Consider the following 14,666-nt stretch of genomic DNA (forward strand, 5'->3'; position numbering starts at 1 on the left):
GACCGTGGCCGGGGCTGTGGGAGGGGAGGGACAGAGGTGGAGGTGGAGGTCAGGCGGCAGGCGTTGGATCTGTCATTCTGGACACTTTAATAATGGGAAAACCTTTGACCTGAGCCCTCCCAGATCCCTGGATTCCAGAACCCAAATGACTACAGGGACGGCAGTTTTGAATCTCCCTCAAATTCTTAATTGAATGGGATAAGGTACCCCAAAGTGCCCTGGGCCTAGCAAGGACTCAGGAGACGCTTGTTACCTCTTCGCAGTTTGGTCATGTCTAAACCACAAAAAGGAAAGCTCATTTTTCACTAAAACGCTTTGTTCGGGTCACGGTATCTTTCACTTGGCCATTCTTTTTTTTTTTTTTTTCCCCTGTATGAAAAGCAAACAAGCAAATGAACTACCAGATCTCTGACAGTACGGCTTATCTTTTAGGTTCTGAATACTGCATTTCTTCTAGCATTCCCCTCCCCCGCCCCTGAGATTCTGTTCAACCTAATTTGTCCCTCGGATCCTGGGAGCCCCGTCCACTTCCGTTATCCCTCACGGCGGTAACAGAGCTAACGTTTTTCTTAGGGCTTTGCCGCTCGCAAGGTCTTTCTTTTCCTCCGCATAGCTTTTCTTGTCGGAGCCTCCCAAGAGTCATTTCACGTTAGCGTTATTAGTGTTTTCACTTTAGATCAGAGCAAAGAGAGGTTCCGAGAGGCTAGGGGGTCCTGCCCGCTATCTTCAGGCCAGTAAGGAGCTCCCTGACCGCGAAGCCATTCAGCTAACAACCACTTACGGAGCACCTGCACAGTGTGGGCACTTGAGATACAAAATGAATGACACGGTCCCCGCTCTCCACGTGCTCGTCCTCTGGTGGTTTATTCGGCTGAATTTCCGTGGATCTCTTCCAGCAGCTTGCACCGGACTGGACGGGGTCCAGTTGCTGGTGTTGGCTGGTTGGCTCGGCGAATGAGCGAACGTGGGATGTTTCAGGCTCCGCCAGCTCCCACTGGGCCGGGGCTGGGGCTGGAAGCCTGTGTGCTGGGGACATGGTACTCATACTCTTAGGACCAGGGATCAGAGCACGGCTGGCTCCACGTGCCTCCCTGGTGAACCACAGAGTCGGACGTGCCTAAAGAGGGTGGGAGCCAGACCCGCAGACCAGAGAAGACCTCTGCCTTTAACCTGACCCAGGGGTCCTCGGGCCAGGCCACCCAAGGTTCCAAATGGGCTAACAATACTAATGGACAACCGCCCTGGGTCTGAGCAGAGTCCATGGACACATTCATCCAATTCTAAGTGAAAAGCAGGCTTTATTCCCTGAAACTTGAATGATTACCTGCCAGCCTATATGTTTTTTGTAGAGATCTAGAAAATATAGCTGGAAGGTTGATTAGAAGTCAGCAGCAAACTTTCTTTTGTTGGGTGAGAAAGCAGGCCAAAAGAGAGTTTGTCTAAGCTCATTTGGCATATTCTAGGACATATTGTAAGATGGGGCTGGAGACCGGAATTGGATAGGGAAAGAGTCTCAGCTCTCCGTTGACTTCCTGTGTGACCTTGAGTGCACCCTCTATCTCTGGGCCTTAGTTTTCCATCTGTAAGATGGGAGGTGGTCACTGTAATCCTTCTAGCCGTAAAAGGTAAGTGAATCTAGATTTTATACTCCATGTGCAAAGATTAGGCTGTATGGAATATTAGGTACCAATGTAATGAGCTACGCTAATCACCAGGCGGATACGTTACCTTTTCTCTGATTAGCTGATCTGGAAAGGGGAAAGGACCTCCTCGTAATGGTGAGTTGAATTCATGCAGGCTTTTAAAGAAGTTTAAAGAAAGGCCTTTTAAAGGAGTTGAAAGAAAGGCCTTGTGACATAGATCAGTACCTGGTCAATGCCAGGCTCTCAAACATTTGTCGAATGAATGAAAGGGAGTTCCAGGTGTGGGTTCTGAGGAGGCCTGTCTACAGATGGACGTCAACTGGTCAAACATATGTAGGTCACTGGGAGCTGGTGAGTGCAGAGATGAGGGATGGATAGGTAAATGGGCACAACATACACCCGAGACCCCGACCTAAGAGGCTCCGTTGGTGATGTTCTCTCTGAGGAGTACCTGGGGTCCGTGCTCAGAGCAGCCCAAGGTAGCAAGCCAAGCCCTACTGCCACCCAAAGGGCCCCCTTTGTGTTCACCTGCTTCAGACCAGGGGCCTCTCCTTGGCCGCTGTGGTCCCTTGTCCTCCGAGAGCTCTCCGGGGACATGCCATGGGGAAACCCCAGTGGAGCGTGAAGGTTGAGAGCAAAGGCCCGTGGGAGGAAAGCACAGACTTGACCAGTCCAAATCCTCAGCCCTCAGAGCACATGCTCATCCCTCCCCACCTAACTTCTTGGGGCTCCCATGGAAACTTTTCCTTCCCTCTGCTATACTCTCACCTGCTTCTCATGCAAGTGTGTGGTTGGCGGTTTCCCTTGCTGAACTGGGAGGCTGTGTGTCGTCTCCATCCCAGCGCCTTCCCTGACTCAGGGCCAGGCTGGGTTCGTGGTCATGCAAGGAGTGGCCGAATGAATAAACGGCTGATTCTACCACCCACAGTGGGTGGATCCCCAAACGGCAAAGGACACTGAGTAAACAAGTGTGGCCCTCCATTGTGGTTGATAACGTTTTTCCAAATGGGAATAACAGTGTGTATCTTACATCATGGTACGGAAAAAGGTTTTAGATTTGAACAGGAATACTTTCTTTAGCAAAAAAACTTTTGTCTTTGCATGACCCTTTCCAGTTTTTAAGGTTTTATCTTGATTCTCTCATTTTGTCTCAGAGCATCTTTGATAGGAAGCTGGGATGAGGATCATCATCTCCCATCTGGGGAAGGCACCGAGGCTCGCGGAAGTCAAGTGACTCATCCAGGATCACGTTGAGGGTCAGGGACAGCCCCGGGGTCAGACCCAGCTTTCCTGGTTCCCCGTCCTGGGCTCTCCCCAAGTCATGGTCTTCTATTTCTACATTCCCCCCGTGGCCATGTGTAAAAGAAGCTAGGAGGCAAAGAAAGGTTTGCTCAAAGAACGCTTAAAAAGAATGATGTTCTTAATTAATAACAAAAGCAAACGCACACTCTTAGTGGGTTCATAAACAGCAAGCTTCAACCTAATTGATTAAAATGCCCTGGCACCAAATTAACAATGACTTCAAAAACAATGAAATCCAGCCAAGGCCACAATAAAACCGTTTCCCCCCTTTTTAATTATCTTTGTTGTTTTCAAATTTGCCTGAAACTCTTCCGTATGTCTGGGCAGGTCGCACCTGCCACTGTGACCAGAGCGGGAAGGCAGTGCGTGCGTGTGTGTGTGTGTGTGTGTGTGTGTGTGTGGAAGCCCACAGACAGGGGGTTTACTCTGAAAGTTGCCAGCTCTGTGACCTGGAGCAGGTCACCAAATGACAGTAGCCCTCAGCATCTCCGCCTTTAAAATGTGGAGGGCAACACCTGTCGTATAGACTCAACGCGGAAGATATAGGTAAAACAGCCAGCAGAGGGTCTGGCACATGGTAGGTGAACGATAAATGGACATTCGCTTCCTTTTTCTGCATATGGTCCTTAAAGGACCTCAGAGACACTTTAAACACAGGAAAGAGAGGTCGCACTGCCCAGGGGTGGAAACCTAATGGCCAAACTCCGATGCCCCATGTAACCTGCTTCCTGCAGGACTTTTGCGATCAGATCCTCTGTATGTGATGTGACATGAGGCATGTCATGTAACCTCTCCGAGCCTCAGTTTCCTGATCTGCTAAATGGCCATCCCAATACCGACATTGGTGGCCAGGCTCGTGAATGTTAGGGGTAGCTGTCGCTATCACGTGGACTACAAGGGGGGTTTGGAAGAAGGTGTCAGACAGCCAGATTCAAGTCCTAATTCTGCCACGTACAGGCATGCTGTGTCTGCTCCAGGGCTGTGTTTTCGTCGTCTCTAGAAGACAGAGAATGAATCCTGACTCGCCCACCTGCAGGACAGCTTCGGGGACCCAGGAGCCCAGGGATGGTGTCCACCTTGGCTGCACATCACGGCCACCCAAGGAGCTCAACAACTACTCAGTGCCGGGGATCCACCTGCCTCTGATTGGCTCGGTCAGGATTTGGGTGGCTGGGACCCAGGCGGATGTGTTTCTTACACATTTCGGGTAAGTTTAATGTGCTCCCAGGTTGTGAGTCACCGGGATGAAGATGTACCCCTGTTTTCTAAATCGGAGAACCCTGTGCACACGCGGGGGTCAGGCAGGAGGGCCCCCCTCCTGGTCCTGCTCTCGTGGGGCAGAGAATTCTTGGGGCCACCATTCGTTCCTCTGCCGCGGGGTCGGGAGGCTTCAGCTTCTTTGATTCCCTTTCAACACTTCCCAGGATTCTGTCGCATCTGAAGAGGGAAGCAGGGTGCTGGCAGTAACCGGGGCATGCTGACTTTAACCTTTAAAAAAACAAGCTTTATGGTGAAGACCAAAAGGTCTTATAAACCTTAATGAGCGGCATATGTGAAACACATACGTGAATTGCTTGTTTGAAAAATATTTCCCGGCTAGCCTTCAATAGCATAGCCTTATTATTCTAAACGGGGAGCTTGTCTTACCAGAGGACCGAACAAAACCCCAGTTGGAGATAATTATCTTAGCAGAATTCCCCGTGGGTCCCTGGGGAGGGGATGGGGCGGGAGCCTCTGGAACACATGTGCTAACTTAGGCCGCCTTTGTCTACACAACAAACACAAAAGCTGGGCTCTCGGCAGCGAGGAGAATTCCAGCTCCCGAAACGGTGACCTCAAGACTCATTCCGCGGATGGCGAATAGGTTTGTTTCCACGGGTGGGGGCTGGAGGCGGGAAGGTGGGGGTGGAACACACGTGCGTGTCCAAACTCATGTTCCAGGCAGGAGCTGGGAGGCGCGGGGAAAGACATAACGGAGCCAGAAGTCGAAAGACCCAGGCCGTGCCGGCTAATTCGGGCTCGGGGACGTGACTTTGAGCAGATGGCCCACGCTGCGGAGGTCTCAGTTTCTCCGTGTGTGAAATGGGGTCCCTGTGATGATTCCGCGGGATGACAAAAGTGAGGAGAAATGATTTGATCCAGAGTCCCGTGAAGGAGAGCGACCTCTCCCTCTCCTTCAGTCCCTCCCGGAGGCCGCAACCTCACGCGCAACCTGCCTTCGCTGCGGAAAAGCAGAGGCTGGAGACGCTGCCCGAAGCAAGGATTTCAGGTTCCCAGAGCTCCCTGTTTCGGGAGGCTATTCAGGTGCCATCACCTGAAGGTTCGGGCGGTCAGCCTTCCCAGCCTGGCACCCCGATGTTCAGGGAAAGTGGGCCACTGGGCCTCAATTAGCTGGGTAATTGCTTCAATTCCCCACTGCTCCCTACCCCTTAATTATCTCCCTGCTGCCCCCCAGTCCTGAGCTGACGAGTGCCACCGAGCCGCCCTTTCCCCAGGCTGGAAGCCACAAGGGGAAGCCACTTCCCTGGGACTTGTCCCACAACTGCAGGCAGCCTGAGGAGAGGCGGGCAGGCCCCATCAGGCCCAAAGCCCTCTTTGATCTCCGTCTTCCCACTCCAGACCTCCTCCGGAAGCTCGGGATAAACCTGGCTGTGGGGGTGTAAGTGGGGCAAGGGGCAGAGCTGGAAGGCTGGGTCGTGGAATGGACCGGCCAAGACACTCAGAGGAGTAACCCTGGGCAAAGGACTTGAGTTTCCCCAGCCTCCGTTTTCTCATCTGTAAAATGGGGCTAAGAAGGTCTCTCCGGGAAGATGGTGGTTGTCAGGGTCGAGTAAGTTAATGACTCAGCGCGCATGCATAGTTAACTGCAGGGGTGCTCTCTTAAACAGCCCCCTTCTCCTTCTCCTTCTTGACTCCTTCCACCAACGATAACTCTTCAGGCCAGTGAGGCAGCTGAGTGATGTCGGAAGTGATGCAGAGCAGGGGCCGTGGGCAGCAAAGCCCCGGACGCGCTTTGCGCCTCAGTTTCCCCACGTACAGCGTTACTCCCTGAGGGCGCGTGCGCCTTCTGATGTTCTATGAGGAGCGAGGAGAGAACCTCCTCCAAACCCCGAGACTCCACCTCCCAGGCATCGCCCCGTGTTCGGCTCCTCTCCTTGCCTCGAACGCACGCACCCTGCATATGTTCCCACCAGGGTAAACAGAGTCATTAACACTTTATCTTAATTGCCACTAATGATGGTAAATTTGCTTGATTACGTAAAACGGGGCTTTCTGGAAACATCCTAAGCTGAACTGGAACATTTAAAATTTCAGCTAATTCCAGCTTTGCAGCTGAACCTAATTGGTCAATTGTGGGTTATTAATGGAGGATCTGACTTCTCCGAGGATAGGCTGCTGGGGACAAATGTGGGCCAGGAGCGAAAGGAAAGGGCCACCACCCAGATGAGGGCAAGGCTGGCAAAGGAAGCACCAGAGGATGGATTTTTCCTTGATTACTCCATTCAATTCTTGCTTCAGCCATTTTCATGGGTTTCCTTAGGTATTCGTGTGGGTTTTTTCCCCCACATTTCATAAAGTGTTTTAAATCCATCAAATTGGCACTTTTATGAAATTTACTAAAAGATTCAGAGCTGGTTTTATCTTCCACCCTTCTTCTCACTGTTTCATATACCCATTGATCGATTTTATATTAAGGTTTCTCTTCCGTTATTTTTTTTAAACCAGAATTGCATTTTGGGTTTTTTGACAACGCTCTCCGATTATAATGCTTAACTTTTCTCATTTAAATTGCTTCCTTTAAAAAAAAAAAAATTCAATACATTGCCTTGAGGCCCGTGGTAGTGTCTGAATGACAAATGCATATGTGTGTCTGTTTTATTCAACAACCTAAAAGTTAGTTTGTCAGGATCTATGGTTGAAAATTTTACCTTAAAAAAATTGCGACCCTCCGACTCGACTGCTACTTGTGCGGCCACAGTGGAAGGATGAGACGGTGTCGCATGCTTTCTCCTGCCCAGTGCGCTCCTCCTCTAGAATGCTGGGAGCAAGCCTCCCAAAACACACAAAGTCAAGGGCTAAAAGGTATTACTGTATATGCTCTTGCCCAAGTAAATCTGACCCTTATGCAGTCACCCTTTCCTTTCTCACTCTCTTTATAAACGTTTTTTTATTTATTTGGAGAGAGAGACAGAGAGAGGAGTGCACGTGTGCTCACAAGCGAAGGAGGGGCAGAGAGAGGAGAGAGAGAGAATCCCAAACAGGCTCTGCACTGTGACATGGGGCTTGATCTCATGAACCGTGAGATTGTGGCATGAGCCGAAATCAAGGGTTGGATGTGTAACTGACTGAGCCACCCAGGTGCCCTTCCTTCTCATACTTTAGGACTTTCCAGTTTATGAAACCCTCTCGAGTTTTTTTCCCAGATGATCCTACGACAGCTTTATGAGGTTGAGGCAGGTCAGTGGTTGGAAAACCCACTTTACAGATGAGCCCACTGAGGCTCACACTGACTTCCTCCAGCCTCCATTCACATAGATTCAAATCCAGCTCTTTTGAGTCAGAAACACCAGCCGCTCTGCCAACATAGGAGGCTGTCAGGCTCCAGAAGACCACAAAAGGAAGGCGGCAGTGGAGGGAGGGGCTCAGGTTATCAGCCCTCCACCCTGAGGTCCGTGGCGTCACTCCCTCCGTCTCCTTTAGAAAACGATGACCGTGAGTTTGTCCACATGGGACCTGTTATGGACTGACTTACGCGCCCCCACCTCCCCCCGCAAGTCGTGGGTGGAAACCCTAACCCCCATGTGATTGTATTTGGAGACAGGGCCCTTAAAGAGGCTGTATGGGTGAGGCCCAGATCCAATATGGCTGGTGTCCTTATAAAGAGAGGAAGGGACACCAGGGACTTGAACTCACAGAGAAAAGGCCATGTGAGGACACAGCACGAAGATAGCTGTCTACAAGCCAAGGAGAGAGGTGTCGGGAGAAACCAACCTGGCCCACACCTTGACCTTGATCCTCAAGCCTCCAGAACTGTGAGTAATCAGTTTCTGTTGTTTAAACCACCATCTGTGGTATTTTGTCCTGGTGGTCTGAACAGACCAACCCGGGGTCCGCCCGGTCACTTTGTGTCTCTCCCTGCCGACACTTTGGCAGGGCCGGGGGAGGGGGGCAGGTTGGGATGGCTCAAAATGCTAAAAACTAGTCACCTTAGAGCACTTTGCTGCAACCCCACTGCGGGAACAGGGCTGCCCCTGGGTATGCAGGACCCTTTGCAAACATTTTTTTGCTGGGAGATTCATGCGCCCACATGAGACCCAACGGGTCTCATACTCGTGGTGTTACTGCAAACATCAAATTAAAGGACCCTGAACTATCACTCCTCGGGGAAATACAGGGGTAGGTTCCTGAGAGCCTCTGGTCACATTTTTGTGAACCGATCACCGCATAACCTTGTTTTATGCGCTTCTGTTTAAAGACAACTTATTCAATACGTATTGTTGATTGATTAACATTGAGCTCATGTCCAACGGCACTGCAACTCATGCCTGAACCCGTGTCCTCTCTGTTAGGCACGTCACGGCCTTCTCATACTCAGGAACACTAAGAGACTTCGGCACGGTGCTTGTGGTGAACAGGATTTTAAACAGTGAAATCACCAAGAAAAAGCACAAAAATTCAGGAAAAAAGAAAGCGACACTAAATGTAATTGAAAAAGACACTTTTTCGGGGCACCTGGGTGGCTCAGTCGGTTAAGCATCTGACCAGCTCAGGTCATGATCTCACGGTTCGTGAGTTCGAGTCCCGCTTTGGGTGAGCTCGAGCCCTGCGTCGGGTGAGCCCCGCTTCTCTCTCTCTGCCCCTTGTTCACTTGTGCCCTCTCTCTCCCTCAAAAAAAAAAGACACTTTTTTACAGTACAAGAGCTGAGACCAGATAGGCCATTGTCTTATCCAACGTCAGCTGGTGGGAATGTGCACACTGGGTGACTCGAGTTTTTTTACCACTCTGCACACTCATGCAAATAACTGCAAAAGCACCTTGGGTATTGGGGGGCACCTGGGTGGCTCAGTCAGTTAAGTGTCCGACTTAGCATTCCTAGAATGTAATCTCTTTCAATGTTGACCTTGCCTTTCACACACTGCTGGGTTACTGGCTCAGGTCATGATCTCACAGTGTGTGAGTTCAAGCCCCACATCGGGCTCTGCACTAACAGTGTGGAGCCTGCTTGGGATTCTCTCTCTTTCACTCTCTCTGCCCCTCTCCCATTCTCTCTCTCTCTTTCTCCCTCACAATAAATAAATAAACTTTAAAAATAAAGCACCTTGGGTATTGGTTTTGGGGCTACAAATAAATTTAGTGAGGAAGAAAATTTGCAAATATAGAACATGTAAATAATGAGGATCAACCATATAATGGCTTCTTGATGAAGATTTTGAATGATAGTAGAAAAGAGGTACTTATACGTTTGTTTATCACCTTTTTAAATTTTTTAAAACATTTTTGCTTATTTTTGAGAGATAGAGTGCAAGCAGGGGATGGGGAGAGAGAGAGAGAGACAGAATCTGAAGCAGGCTCCGGGTTCTGAGCGGTCAGCACAGAGCCTGATGTGGGGCTTGAACTCACGGACAGTGAGATCATGACCTGAGCCCGAGTCAGACGCTCAACCGACTGAGCCACCCAGGTGCCCTTGTTTGTTTGTCATCTAATCAGTGCTGCTGAAGATTCCCAATTAGTGTCCGAGCACCGTCTGTGACTGCTGAGATCTAGGGATCATTTCAACAGGGTCTTTACTAACAAACGCTTGGTTCCTGGTTAGTTGCCGATCTCCCACTTAAAGAAAAAGAAGAAACACTATCAGTGCTCACAACACTATGGCTCGTCAGGATGTGCTTGTATGGAAACCAACTAGAACCTCTTGCCCCTTGCAGTTTCCTGATACCATTTGTCGAAGCCTGGTTCCATCATCACCAGTGTAAGTCTCATACAGGAAGATGTAATTGATAGCTCATGTTCCGGTCATGTTAAATTTACTGTTCAGAATTTTGTAACCTAATCGTAGGATCTTGAGGTCTGTGTGTCATTATCACTGCATTCCAAGAATGTAATCTCTTTCAATGCCGACCTTGCCTTTCACACACTGCTAGCAGTGGGGAGGATGGGCAAAGGACCTGTGGCACAAGAAACGTCTGTCTTCATCTTTCACAGCTTAATATCACCTGGGGAGAGCATAGATCCCACATCAACCGGAGGCGAGAGAGGACATTGATTGGAAGGTCCCATTTGGTTTGTGTAGCAACTGTCTTCAGAAGGCCCAGGAGAAGACAAGAGCAGCCACCCACAGAGGACAGCTTGGTAAATGGTATGGAGCCTGTGGAGGGGGCGGATTGCCACTCAGGGTGCCAACAGTGGGGATGCAAGGGTAAAGGTTGTCTGCTGCCCTCCCCCCACACCTCTGTTGGGTAGAGTAGATTGCAGGAGGCACTGTGATGGGAATATGAGTAGTCAAGAGTGCATGGTGCATGGGCCCATATGTGCAGCTCAAGCCTAAGGGTCAGCAAGGATATCCCAGAACCCTGAAGTCCTCCTATGTCTATTGTGAATCACCCCAAATCAACCTGAAGCCTCCATGTTGGCAGTCCATTCTTATGTGATTCTAGAAAAGAAATACAATGATGGCAACAAGAGTGATCTGGTCACCAGGCTGCCCTTCTGGGGCTGACAATAACCATAGGAACCCCAAACAACCCCGTGGGTACAAGGCTTAGAGTTCCTCAAGGCATCTGGTCAACCTTGTATGTGGGGTTGGGGGGGGGAAAGAGGGATTAGAAGCTCAGAAAACACCCCAATGGGGAGAAATGAATGCTAGAGCCCTCCCCAACGGCTCTGCCAGCCTCCAGCATCCCAGACATGAAGGAGGGTAGGACTCAGATAATTTTGAGAAGGCGTTCCAAGTGTAAGAGGAGCGATCAGGGTGTTGCAGTAGTCCAGACAAGAGCTTACGGAGGCCACACATTTCCGTTTTGAGTATAAATCAGCAGATTTCTTTTGGAAGACATGGGGTAGAAACTACCAAAGCTACACCTACATACACCTTACGATCAGCAGTTCCTCTCCTGGCTGTGTATTCAATACAAATACAGCTCACTAAAGGATGTGTGCAAAAATACTCACAGCAGCATCATTTATAATAGTAAAAACTGGAAACAGCTCAAGCGTCCATCAACAGTAGACTGGGTAAATAAATCGTGGCATATTCATACAATGGTACACTATGTAACAGTGAGAGAAATCTACCCACAACAACATGGATTAATTTCCCAGACGTTATGTTGAGTTAAGAAGCCAGCACAAAAGAATACATACTGTATTGTTCCATTTGTACCAAGTTCAAAAACAGGAAAAACTAATATATTACGCTGGAGGTCAGATGCAGGTTACCTTGGGGAGGTATTAATTGGGAAGGGGCACAAGGGAGTGTTCTGGGGGTCCTGGAAATTTTCTACAGCTTGATTTGTGTGTGGTTACGTGGGGGCGTACATATGTAAAAACTTATGGAGCTGTGCATTTAAGATTTTTATACCCTCTGTATGTAAGATATATGTCAATTATAAATCCTAAAAGGTGTGTGTGGGGTGTGTGTGTGTGTGTGTGTGTGTGTGTGCATGTGAGAGAGAGAAAGGGGGGAGGGCTGGAGGGGGCTGGACCAAATTGGTGGCAATGGGGATGGTGAGCCATGAACTAGTTAACTGGAGAGATGTTAGGTGCTAGGGCCTAACTTTAACCATACAAAATGTGTCTCACTGTCCTCATAAAGGAGGAAACAGGCTCAGAGAAAGTAGGTGGCCAAGTAGGGACTTGAGCCCCACGCTGCTTAATTCCAAGTCTGGGAGCATCCGCTCCCGCTGTGGCCACATGCTCAGGGAATGTGATCCCATTTTCTGTTCTTGGGTGGCCACTGATCCCTCTAGGCTGGTCATGACAATCCAATTCTACTTGCCAGAGAGTAGTTTAGGGTTGGCAGGGGACCAAGATCTTCTCAATTAGATGTGAAGAGCAGTCCTCCGGGGGTTTCCAAGAAAGTTGTCCTTGCTTTTAAAAGGAGACATGGGGAATGCACACTTCTTTTCTATCTATGGGCATTGTTGTGTCTGGATGTGTTGGCTGGTTGCTCAGCTGACATTTCTAGAGTTCGAGGGGACTAGCTAAAGCCAAGGCTGACACCCTGAGGGGGAGTAGAGAGATGGGACATATCTGGACACTCATGACACCTCTAGCCACTACAGTAGCCAGTCTAGACCACCCTACCTCAGGACTTTTCTAGTCCTTCGGATTACAGTGAACACTGTGAAGAATGCTTCCCGCCCTTTGGGATCTAATATGTCGGCTGTTCTAACAGCATTTGTGCAAACACCAAAGCAAGCCCATGTGAAGGGTTGGGAGCCAGGTGGTCAAGGAGGATTTCAGGATGATCGTATGGCTACAGGGCAGCTTTGAAGGATACACATGATCGGAGCAGGGGAGAGTGGCAGAGGGAAGGCCAGGAGGAGGAGGATTTCGCAGCATGGGACATAGACAGGTGCTATTGGTGCCTTGTGCTACATGCCCTTGGCCAACTGTCAGTTCCACTGCTGGACAGTTCCTGTGCATGCTGACAGCTTCCTATCTCAAGCACCCACTGCATTTCCTAGCTCCGTAACTGGGAGCTCCTTCATCTTAGGAGTCTGTGTGTGTGTGTGTGTGTGTGTGTGTGTGTGTGTGTGTGTTTGCAGGGGGTTAATGCTTGAAGATCAACCCTGTGGTAGGCAGCTTCTAAGATGGCTCCCAGTGACCTCTGCCCCCGTGTTGTACCAGAGTTGATCGGGTGGCCAACAGTGAACCACAAAAGTAATAGTGTGTCATTTCCAAGATTAGGTGATAAGACTACAGATGCCATCTTAGGGGCTCGTTCTCGTCCTCTCTCTCAGGTCACTCACTCTGGATGAAGCTATGTTGTGAGCAGCCCTATGGAGAGGCCCCTAAGGCAAGGAACTGAGGTCTCTTGCCCACAGCTGTGTGAGGCTGTCATCTTGGAAGTGGACCCTTCAGCCCTGGCCAAGCTTTCAGAGTCGGCAGCCCCAGCAGACAGTCTGACTGTGACCTCATGAGAGACCCTGAGCTGGAACCATCCAGCTGAGCCAGTCCTAGATTCCTCACCCAGAGACACTGTGAGATAATAAATGTATGTTGCTGTAAGCCAGTAAATTCTGGGCTGCAAAACTGTTCCTCAGCATTAGATAACAAATCCGATTCTTAACCAATGAGAGATAGAAATACATGCCTCAGCCTTTCATCCTTTGGGGGAATAATTCTGTATCATGATTCAGAGGGTTCCCAATGGATCGGGTCTTTGTTACCATGGTGAAAACCAGCTCAACAACACACCTCTTTCTAACTTTCCCCCTAATCCTGTCTCCTCCTTGCTCCGGCTTGCCAGGATCATTTCCCAAATGAGCAAACTGCACTCGAATACTTGTCTCAGGCTCCGCTTCGGAGGGAACTCTAACTAAGACAAAGGACTTCATGTTCAATGGCTTAGAAGCTGGAATATGAAAACTCCATGAGGGGTAGGGGAGACGGGACTGGTTGGCATGAAAGTTTTGAGGAGTATTCATGGGCAGCGCAAAGTTCCAGATTACTTCACTCTCCTGTGAAGACTAGACCAGTCCTCTTAGCCTACCTGAAGGGGCCGGGGGCTGTGCTCCCCACATCTTTAGCAGCAGGGTGGGAGGAGGTCAGGGGGTGCATCTCGGTTCTCCTACCAACTTGCTCTATTCAGAAGTTCTCTTTACCTCTCTGGGCCTTGTTCCCTCATCTTAAACGGGGCTGGTGCCACTCACTGCTCTAGACCCCGGGAAGACTCATGAGGGAAGAACCGCTAAGTGGTGAGGGCGCCTGACGTGGTCTCAAAGCCCCTTGCACCCCGATCCCCTGGGACCAGCACCTCGGGGTGCTTCCGAGGGGAGAGTGACCTGGTTTTCGAACCACATCAAAATCGTGCAGGCTGGGAATGGGCCCGGCTGTCAACATTAAGATCTATGTGCTCATCCTTCTGCCATGTCGCTCAGAGATGGGATGGGAGGGGCAGACTTCTCACGTTGGAAAGTGACAGCATCATTTCCTAATTATCACATTTGGGGGAACAGATGGGGAAGCATGTGGAGGAATTATGGGCTTTTTTAAAAGGGGGGGGGCATGTTTTCTAAAGAAAGTTGCCACAGAACATTTCTACCCTGTCGTCCTGAAAGCATTTGGGGTTTACGAGGCAGTTAGTAAAAAGGATGCTTTTTTACAGATGAGGAAACAGAAGTGGAGGGCGGGGGCTGGGCAAACACTTACTGAACACCAGCAGTGTGCCAGGCATTTCGTATTATTAATACACGTAAGGTTTATAGCAACTCTGGGCACCTGGGTGGCTCGGTCGGTTGAGTGCCCGACTCTTGATTTCGGCTCAGGACATGACCTCAGGGTTCATGGGTTCGAGCCCCACATCAGGCTCTGTGCTGACAGCACGGAGTCTGCTTGGGGTTCTGTCACTCCCTCTCTCTCTCTCCCTCGCTCTGCCCCCTCCCCCTTGTTCTCTACCTCTCTCTCAAAATAAATAAGAATAAACTTTAAGAAAAAGGTTTACCGTAACCCTGAGAGCTAGGCATTATGACCCGCTTCGAAAACAAGAAAACAGAGGC

The 14,666-nt window shown here is 49.8% G+C and overlaps 1 long non-coding RNA gene across 1 annotated transcript; it reads left to right on the plus strand.

Annotated features, from left to right (window-relative positions):
- The first annotated feature begins 4,668 nt into the window (after positions 1–4,668).
- Positions 4,669–13,203, plus strand: LOC121044126 (uncharacterized). The gene is made up of 3 exons (XR_005797145.1): positions 4,669–4,809; positions 10,150–10,303; positions 12,909–13,203. It is a non-coding gene; the product is annotated as an uncharacterized LOC121044126 (long non-coding RNA).
- The last annotated feature ends 1,463 nt before the right edge of the window (positions 13,204–14,666 follow it).

Source organism: Herpailurus yagouaroundi, unplaced genomic scaffold (genome assembly GCF_014898765.1).
Source record: "Herpailurus yagouaroundi ecotype Mexico unplaced genomic scaffold, PumYag 188, whole genome shotgun sequence".
NCBI classification, from domain to species: Eukaryota; Metazoa; Chordata; class Mammalia; order Carnivora; family Felidae; genus Herpailurus; species Herpailurus yagouaroundi.